General features: G+C 43.0%; 1 long non-coding RNA gene across 1 annotated transcript; it reads right to left on the reverse strand.

Moving 5' to 3' along the window:
- Positions 1 to 327: 327 nt before the first annotated feature.
- On the reverse strand, positions 328 to 6,326 carry LOC148511892 (uncharacterized). Its single transcript, XR_015880229.1, has 3 exons — positions 5,762 to 6,326; positions 4,596 to 4,730; positions 328 to 726 (listed from the first exon to the last, which is right to left on the reverse strand). It is a non-coding gene; the product is annotated as an uncharacterized LOC148511892 (long non-coding RNA).
- Between the last annotated feature and the right edge of the window lie 3,384 nt (positions 6,327 to 9,710).

Genomic DNA, 9,710 nt, shown 5'->3' on the forward strand with positions numbered 1-9,710 from the left:
GGGTGCAGGTTGTGTAGTGCACATGTACCAATGAGTCAGGGGATCCCGCAATGGCCCCTTAACTTATGGACCTTCTGCCACAGTTTAACCATAATGGGTGGAGGGGACATTAATATGGCAGGCCTGGGCTATTAGGTGTATGGCTTTGGTGCCCTTCCTTGTGTCTGACAAGTCACTTATCACCAACCAGCTGCTAATAGTGAGGATCTGCCTCATGCCCTAACTAGCCCAGCTTTATTTCTCTCAACCTAGTGCAGAACCAACAAATACAGAGCCAGGTCATTAAATCAGAATACCTCTATTTATTTTGACAGACCAGGGGGGCAAACCTGAATACATAATTAGCTTATTTTTTGAAACAACATGGTTAGTGTTTTTTAAGAGTTTCTGTTTTTCCACCAGAGTCTCCACAGGATCTCATCATGTATTGTGATGTACATCTGAGAACTTCTTGCTTTCTTCCAAACAACAACCTAATAGCAGGGCGCATAATATCAGCTTGATGGTTCACCAGCTCTTTACATATTGTCTTCTGTAACTTAACTTCTAGTGATTCATCTCACTTCCATGGAAGACCTTGTTTGTTCGACGATAAGATTTTAAAATGCTTTAGGACCACACCAATATCATGCGTTTCTGATGTAACAGGGTCACATATTTGGTACTTGGCTGGAAATGGTGCTTCCAATGCAGATTGAAAGAGCTGGAGAATGTTCATATCCTTCCCTATTGACATAAGAGCGGAAGAGACAGACAATAAATCATAAAAGGTCTTGTTGCAATATGGAGATGCACTTTTCAAATTGTGGGTTGTCACTGGCCTTGTCCTACAATATGGAACCAAGGCAGCCATTGGTGTCACCCACAGGCGCGCCGAGAGGGGGGGGGAGCGGGTACAGATTACTCGGGCCCGGGGCTTAGCAGGGGGCCCAGGCCGCCGAAAGCACACTGCCATGTTTTTTTTTAAAAACTTTTTATTTTAATTAGCCACTTCAAGATCTACAGATCCGCTGCTGGCAGCGGCGGGCTGAAGTTCGGGGGTGGGGGTATGGGGGTCTTTCACCAGCCGCATCGCACTGTCTGTGTGTCAATGTGTCACTTACTTACAGAATGCAGCCACGCCGCTGCGGAGCTGATGCACTCGCGAGATGATGATGTCATCTCACGAGTGCTCTCATCACCAGCAGGCAGTGCGGCACCAGTACCAGGATCCGGGCAGCGGCGGGCAGGGACAGATCACACAGACCGGATCCGGGCAGTGGCGACACGGGTATACTTGTTGCTTGTGTGGCCCAGCACTCAGCAGACAAGGGAGAGACTGGCTGCACTAAAGGCTGCATATTATTAGATATATCATATGTATATTTTTTACACATATATATTACATGTTTAGATATATACTTATTATACAAATATATGTTATATAATATATCATAGATATTTATATGATAAGTATATATCCAAATGTGTAATATATATATATATATATATATATATAAATAAATATATATATATATATAAATAAATATATAGATTGTAAGCTTGCGAGCAGGGCCTTCCTACCTATATATCTGTCTGTTATTACCCAGTTTTGTTCTATTAATGTTTACAATTGTAAAGTGCAACGGAATATGCTGCGCTATATAAGAAACTGTTAATAAATAAATAAATATATGATAGATCATATACATAATATATCATATTATATAGTAAGTATATATCGAAATGTGTGTAATATATTACACACACACATAATATATATATATATATATATATATAAATATATATATGTATATATATATATATCTATAAATATATATATATGTGTATGTATGTATATCCAAAAAACAGACCGGCACTCACGGGTTGCTCATGCCCACTATGGCTGGCTCTGGTGCCTTTTTCCAAGGTGTTACACACCTTCCAATATAATAAACGCAATTCAGCGGCACTCAGAGACTTGTTATAATGGTGAAGCCAAGATGTCTTTAATTCTACGGTGTTTCGGGCAAAACCCAGTCTTCAGGTATATATATATTTTTGCAGCATGGCATCGACGTACACAATATCATCTGATTGATTGTGCTGCACGGCCAATCAGAAGATTTTTCATGCAACCAAGGGAGTGCGCAAATCAATACACTCTGCACGAAATGCCAGGTTTGTGCCGAAATTGTGCAGATGTGTACCCACAGTAAAGCCGGGTACACAGTAAGCGATATGTCGACCAATCCAACAGATTGGAGCAACATTTCAGGCACATCAGCCACTGTGTACCCACTATGTTGCCGACGATGTGCGCTCGGAATGCAGGATGGCCCCTGTCGTCGCTACTGGCATAAGCAAGTATATATGCATCAGCAAGTATATACACACTTGTCAATGCCGGCACCCCGCTGGGTCCCATCGCTAACGAGGTCGGTATACTTTCGGCCGAGTTGCTTGGAGCTATGTCATGCTCCTGTGAGTGGCTGCTTCTCACATGCTATGGCCACACCCCCTCCAGGGGGGCCCCGAGAACTTGCTTTACCGGGGCCCAGGATTTCTCTTGGCAGCCCTGGTCATCTGGTGTTAAGAGCTCTACACAATCATAATTGTATTTAAGGCATTAGATATTTGTTGCAGATGGTATGTATAGCAAAGGAATTAATAGAAATATAGTGTAGTCAGGTTGACACATGTAGTTTATGTTGGAGCCACTAGATGGCAGCAGAAACAAGCCTGTGATCAGCCCTATATTGTAAAATGCAGGCACTAGACAGAGGGCATAAATCAGACCTATACGCTTATGCAGCCACTGCTGCATCTCATTATATAGTGGATGTGCAAGAATATGCAAAGGTGACATAACTCTAGATTTGTATTGCAACGCCCAACAGCGCTACGCAAATCCAAGCATCTGCGTACAAAAGACACAGCATTGGTTGCACATCCTTCGATAAAGCATTGGTTGCACATCCTTCGATAATCGGTCATCTGAGTAACGCAGTGGCTGCTCATAATGGTCGCAGGAACTGAGATGCCAAAGCTAATTTCACTGCTTACGGGTTCGCAGTCGCATTCTGTGACTCGCTCCTATAATGGTCACGACATGCCTCTGTCTTTAGAAATAAACCAGCGTGTTTCTCCTGTTCAGGTTTTTCTTTGTTACATGAAAATACTTATATCCAAAGGGAGAATATATAAAAAATATACATAATTCAATGTAAGAAAAAATTTATCAAAAACTTTCTATATCCAAGTTAAAACCAATGGGGTTTGTATCAGGAACCGGCTGTTCTACTAAATACTGAAAAAAACTGTCATATCCATATAAAAATATAGATAGTTCAATGTAGAAAAAAAACGTATGAAAAACCTTCTATATGCAAATCAAAAACAATAGGGTTTATACTTTCTAGCACATAAGCAGTGAGGCCATAAACGTGCTTCACTGCACATACACCAGCCCACTGTACAAGTGCAGAAGAACAGAGTAGGGGCCTCAGAAGAGTTCAACGTTAAGGCCAGAAAAGCATATCAATATTATTCATACAGGGCAAGAATGAACCTAAATTGTAGCATGCATTTATTGAGCTTAACGTATTATGGGCCTGATTCAGACCCACTCGCGAGCGGCTGTCCGCTCGCAAGTGGGTCGATGTTATGGACTGAGCATGCGCACGACGGAGGGAGCTCCGTCGTGCGCATGCGCCAGACGCGCATTCGCACGTGTCCGATCAAAGGGGGCGTGCTGTCAATGTTGATTGACAGCAAGCCCCCTTTGGTGGGCATGCCGGGGGCATGCCTCCCTGACGGGGGCGTTCCCACGGGAACGCCTCCCGTCAGACGCCGGCCCACTGACATCACTAGTGATGTCAGTGGGAGTGATTTTGGCTCTGATAGAGCCAAAATCACTCCGGAGCTTGCGGTTGAAAACCTCAACCGCAGGCTCCGGCTCGCAAATTCGATGGTCGCGATGGTGACCCACAGCTATACGAGCGTCCAGGAGGACGCTCCATGAAAATGGAGCCCGGCCCTCATTCAGAGCGTGCGCTCTGCTCAGAGCGTACGGCTCTGAATGAGGGCCTAAGCTAGTACTGACGATCTATTTATCAGCCACCCTCTGCTATATTTAATTGCAGGAAGGAGAGCAGGGTCAGCTGAGTCGGGAGGCAATCGGGAAGCTGACTGCCTAAATACCGGCAGCTGGCTTCCCGACTGTCATTTCCCGGCAAGGGTGAAATGCAGGGCGTCTAGATGTAGACGCCCGCATTTCCCCAACGCCGGGAGACCGGCGCCCGGCATCCCGATCATAGGGATGCCGGGCGACGCGAGCGGACAGCCGCAGGGGTGGGGGAGGGTTAGGTTTAGGGCTCCGGGGGGGAATTAGGGTTAGGCACCCCCCCGGGAGGGTTAGGGTTAGGCTAAGGGGAGGGAGGGTTAGGGTTAGGCACCCCCCAGGGGGACTTAGGTTTAGGCAGCGGGGAAGGGGGTGGTTAGGGTTAGGCACTTAGAGGGGGAATTAGGGTTAGGCACTTGGGGGGAAGTTAGGGTTAGGCACCCCTAAGGAGGGTTAGGGTTAGGGGGGTTAGGTTAGATTAGTAAATACTTACCTATCCACGATCGGGATTTCCAGTGGTGTCGGGCTTCCACTGCGTCGCACTCTGCTCTTGTCGGGCTGCCGCTGACGGGAATCGAACCGCCGGCCGCATGGCCGGTGGTATTTCATACCAATTCCGCTGAGTCACCTGTCATATGAACATAGCATTGCAGGGACATAAGCATAGTATGTACAGGAGTCACTGCATTATAGCAGTCAGCAGCAGGAGCACTGGGGGGGAGGGGGGCTGGGGTTCAAGGACTGTCTGGTGATACAAGAGAATTAAACATCCTGTGTTAAGTTGGGTATATCCCTAAAAGATATATCTGCAGGTGATTGTCGCTCATACACACTGAACAACCATCATGCGTTGCGCCCCACTCTCTGTGACCTCTGCTGCAAGTGACCCGTACACACAGCACGATGGACAGATATATCTGCCATTGGCTGTGCAGCACAACCGATGCAATATGTCTGTGAACTGTGTCGATCACAGACATACACACTGGCCAAAGGGCACACAATAAATTGGCTGATCAATTGATCAGCTAATATATCTGCCAGTGTGTTCCCAGCTTTAGACTATATTGCACTATTACATCAGCGTGACACATATACAGTGCTGTAGGATTACAGGCAGAACACTATCATATTTGACAGATAGCATAAGGCTTAATGTACTCAGTACCACTAACAAGGGATAGCTAGAGACCTAATGCCAGCAGTAACCCTTAAGCTGGCCACTCACTAGACCAACTTACATCCAACCATCCAACTAATTTATTGGTTGGAATGAAAATCTGGTAAGGTATGAAAGCAAATGACAATCAGCAATTTGCTCCCAAATGCCGGAAAATGGACAAAAACTGTCGTTTGAACAAATTGTTTAGATCAAACATTTAACAAACTTTTCTGAACGACCATTTTCATCTGTTTTCTGGCATTTGCTGATCATCATTTACTCCCATACATTACCAGATTTTCATTCCAACCAATCAACTAGTTGGATGGTTGGGTGAAAGTTGGTCTAGTGTGTGGCCAGCTTTAGTTATTTATGGCAAAATTAAATAAAGCCCTATCAATACTGAAGACACCAATTTTCATTGGCAATAGGTATTTCACCCTTTGATTAATTGGCGCCATAATTTCATAACAACATATATTATTCTATACACTTACTCAGTGCTCACTATTGTAGATAGAGATGGTCTCCAGTTCATTCTACAGAAGTCTTCCCTATGAAAAAAAGAAAAAAATATATATATTTAATTATTTATATAATCCTGTCTATGACTTTATCACTTTGGTCACTTCAAAAACTACTAACAGATTCATCTATAATAATATATTTAGCGCAGATTAGAACATGTACTTAAATTGCTATGTATCTTCTCTATTTTCCCACACATTAATGTGGATACTCAAACATGTCCTTTATTGAAAAATATTCTGTATTTGAAAATATTTTCTACACACAATAAGTTTGTACAATCTGATACATTTTAACAAAACACTGATCTGTGTATAGGTCCTAAAAGACTACACAACCCCATTAAAGTCCCACTGCAGGTATTTATTAAGCTGCCTAGAAAATTCTTATACCTCATAGAACATCCTCGGTTGATGAATAAGGACATATTAGGCCAATGGGTGTGACATAGGCTGTATGGATAATTTACAAAAATAAACATTGCAGAACATTCATGCTGTACAGTGGCAAACACAGGATTTTTAAGGGGGGGTTTCCATATTATATATATATATATATATATATATATATATATATATATATATATATACACATACAGCATTCATACACACAACTTATAAGCACACTCACACACAGCGTACACACACACACATAAGCATACATAGACACAAGATACCTACATAGTTACGCACAGCATAGATACATTCTCACATACACAAACACGCATAAGTATGCACAGCATACATACATACACAAATATCAGTATACTTACCGAGGACTGAGGAGAGAGGAGATGGGTCACCGCTGGAGCCCATGTGAGAGTAGTTGCTGCTGCTCGGCATGCAATGCAGCTCCTTCCCGGCGATCTCCTCCTGAAGGCTTGGAGCTAAGCCAGGCCCAGACCAGCTGCACCAGGATGACAACGACCACAGCGATGAGAGCTGTGGCCTTCACGTCACCTGACCACCCACACAGAATGATGGGAAACACCGGGAGAGAAGCGACTGCTCCACCCCTACTGCTGCTGCACCAACACGTCCCCTCAGAGCACAGCAGGGACTGACAGTGTCTGTCACAACAGCGCTTCCTACCCGGCGACCGCTGCACCTGTATCTCCTTTGCAGAGAGCTCTGCCAACCAGAGCTCTCTGTCTGTGGATCCACGGTAGCTCCGTTGAGCCCTCAGTCAGTGCAGAGATGGAGACAGTGCTGTCTCCGTCTCTAAAAAAAATTATTTGGTCAGTCAGGGGGGGTTTCTGGGTACTCAGAACCCCCCCTGCGTGCGCTACTGCTGTAATAACTTTTTACGATTAAAGCACTAAGGACAACACTGTAATTTGTTTATAATTACTTGTCTATTAATAAAAGCTGATGAATTATGTAAATTTAGTTCCAATGTAGAAATGAATACCAGGGAAACATACTGTAGCAATTATCAGGATTTTCCTGATGCAACATGTGCTACCATATCATAACAGACCGAAATAAGGTCTCGCACTCAATCTGCACAGTAGCACATGCAAAGGGTGTTTGTAGGCACCCAGAAACCCCCCATTACAGTGGCATCCCAAAACTCCCTCTGCAGATTTTAGGTACTTTGGGGCTGCAGGCCCGCTCCTCATATAAATGGCTGGCCAGGAAGTATCTTCTGCCTTTCTCCTGGCCACCTGTCACTAGTACATAGTCAGGGGCGCTGAGAGGGGGGTGGGGAGCGGGTACAGATTACCCGGGCCCGGGGTTTAGCAGGGGGCGCGGGCCGCCGAAAGCACACTGCCATGTTTTGCTTTTTTTATTTTTTTTTAAATTTCATTACCCTCTTTAAGATCTACAGAACCGCTGCTGGCAGCGGCGGGCTGAAGTTCGGGGGTGGGGGTATGGGGGTCTTTCAGCAGCCGCATTGCACTGTCTGTGTGTCAATGTGTCACACAGACAGTGTCACTTACTTACAGACTGCAGCCACGCCGCTGCGGAGCTGATGCACTCGCGAGATGATGATGTCATCTCACGAGTGCTCTCATCACCAGCAGGCAGTGCGGCACCAGTACCATGATCCGGGCAGCGGCGGGCAGGGACAGATCACACAGACCGGATCCGGGCAGTGGCGACACGGGTATACTTGTTGCTTGTGTGGCCCAGCACTCAGCAGACAAGGGTGAGACTGGCTGCACTAAAGGCTGCATATTATTAGATATATCATATGTATATTTTTTACACATATATATTACATGTTTAGATATATACTTATTATACAAATATATGTTATATAATATATCATAGATATTTATATGATAAGTATATATCCAAATGTGTAATATATATATATATATATATATATGATATGATATGATATATCATATACATAATATATCATATTATATAGTAAGTATTGTCAATTTCTTAACTTTCTCTAAGTGTACATATATTGGGTCAGATAAATTATCAGCTATATAATAACAGCAAACAGGTCTCACTATTTTACACATACTTCCCTGTGTAGCTGTGAGATACTCAAGGATCAGCCTAAACTGTCCCAAAACCTTCACCTGGAATTTCAATTAATTCGTAATTATTTCAAACACATCAAATACTTCATCTATAACAGTATTAAATAGTCTGGCTAAAGCTTCTATATTGTGACCATTCTTTACACTAGGTCTGGATATTGATATAACTAGAAACAAAACTATAACAAGAACGAATCATAGTATACAGTACATCCTCACAAGCCTTTGTCTGGCTTAAGGCCTAGCAACATATATCAATTCATAACTTCAAATTACTCCAACTCCCCTTATGTAATGATCTTGCAGTGTGAGGCGAATCCAAATTTTCTTTTCTGCCGCCTTTACTGCCAACGGAGTAGCTAGGAGAACTTGATTAGGACCTTGTATCTGGGTCCTAGGACTTTTCCTTAGATGCTTCTTTATCACGACCCAATCACCTGGTTGCAGTTTCTTGGTGCTGCAAATTAATTGGGATCTAGAACATAAGAGAACACCTAGTGGTGGACTTTGGTTAGTTTCTATTATATATGCATCACATATTGAATCAAGTTACTATGCTCATATTGTAACACTTGTAGGAAATCACATCTTGTTCTAGCAGCTATACTAAATAGTATTCTATAAGCTATCATCCTACGTTTCACACTGGGAAAGTTCTTGACTAACAATCATATTAAAAAATATACATTCTAACAAACTTTTCATAGTTCAATTTGATTGTATAATTCAGTCTTTACACTCTCATTGCTTTGGGTCCTATTTATTCTCAGATTCTCCAAGATACATTCTAAAAATGTTTTTAATAAAATGTGTACCTTTGTCACTCTCTATTACCTCAAGTACTTCACATGTACGAATTACTTCTGTCATTTATTTTCCTTTTTCCTATTGTTCATATTGTTCCTTTGTGTTTCTATTATGTTTGCTACCATGCAAAACCATAGTCAATTTGACAACAGGTCTGAGCACAGAACATACCCAACACTTAACCAACTATATAAAATCTATCTTTCATTTCTGGAAGGAATAACATCTGTGAGGTACTCCTTTCTTTCTTCTTCTAGTACCGTGATCACTTTTCCTGGGCTGTGCAATGATTAGGGGTAGGCTTATTCAGCCTAACTGAAGCCTGGGGCTATCCAGTGCTTCTTGGCTATTTTTACCATAGCATCTCTAAACTCATGAGTGCTTCCATGAAGTATTTGGGCTCAGACTGAGAATAGTGCACGTGGCAGACAGAGGTGGTGCTTAACCATCCATCCATCACCAGAAGTCATGCAAGTCTTTCCAAGTCATACTTCTGAGGAACCTGTAACTGCAACTTTTAACAAAATCAGGTTCAATGTTTCTGCTGTTTCTGGTCGCTAGTATCAAAATATCAGGTAGGTATATTATTGTAGCCTGTTTGGCCAACT

The sequence above is a fragment of the Taudactylus pleione genome, unplaced genomic scaffold, assembly GCF_031769625.1.
Source record: "Taudactylus pleione unplaced genomic scaffold, aTauple2 ptg000290l, whole genome shotgun sequence".
NCBI classification, from domain to species: Eukaryota; Metazoa; Chordata; class Amphibia; order Anura; family Myobatrachidae; genus Taudactylus; species Taudactylus pleione.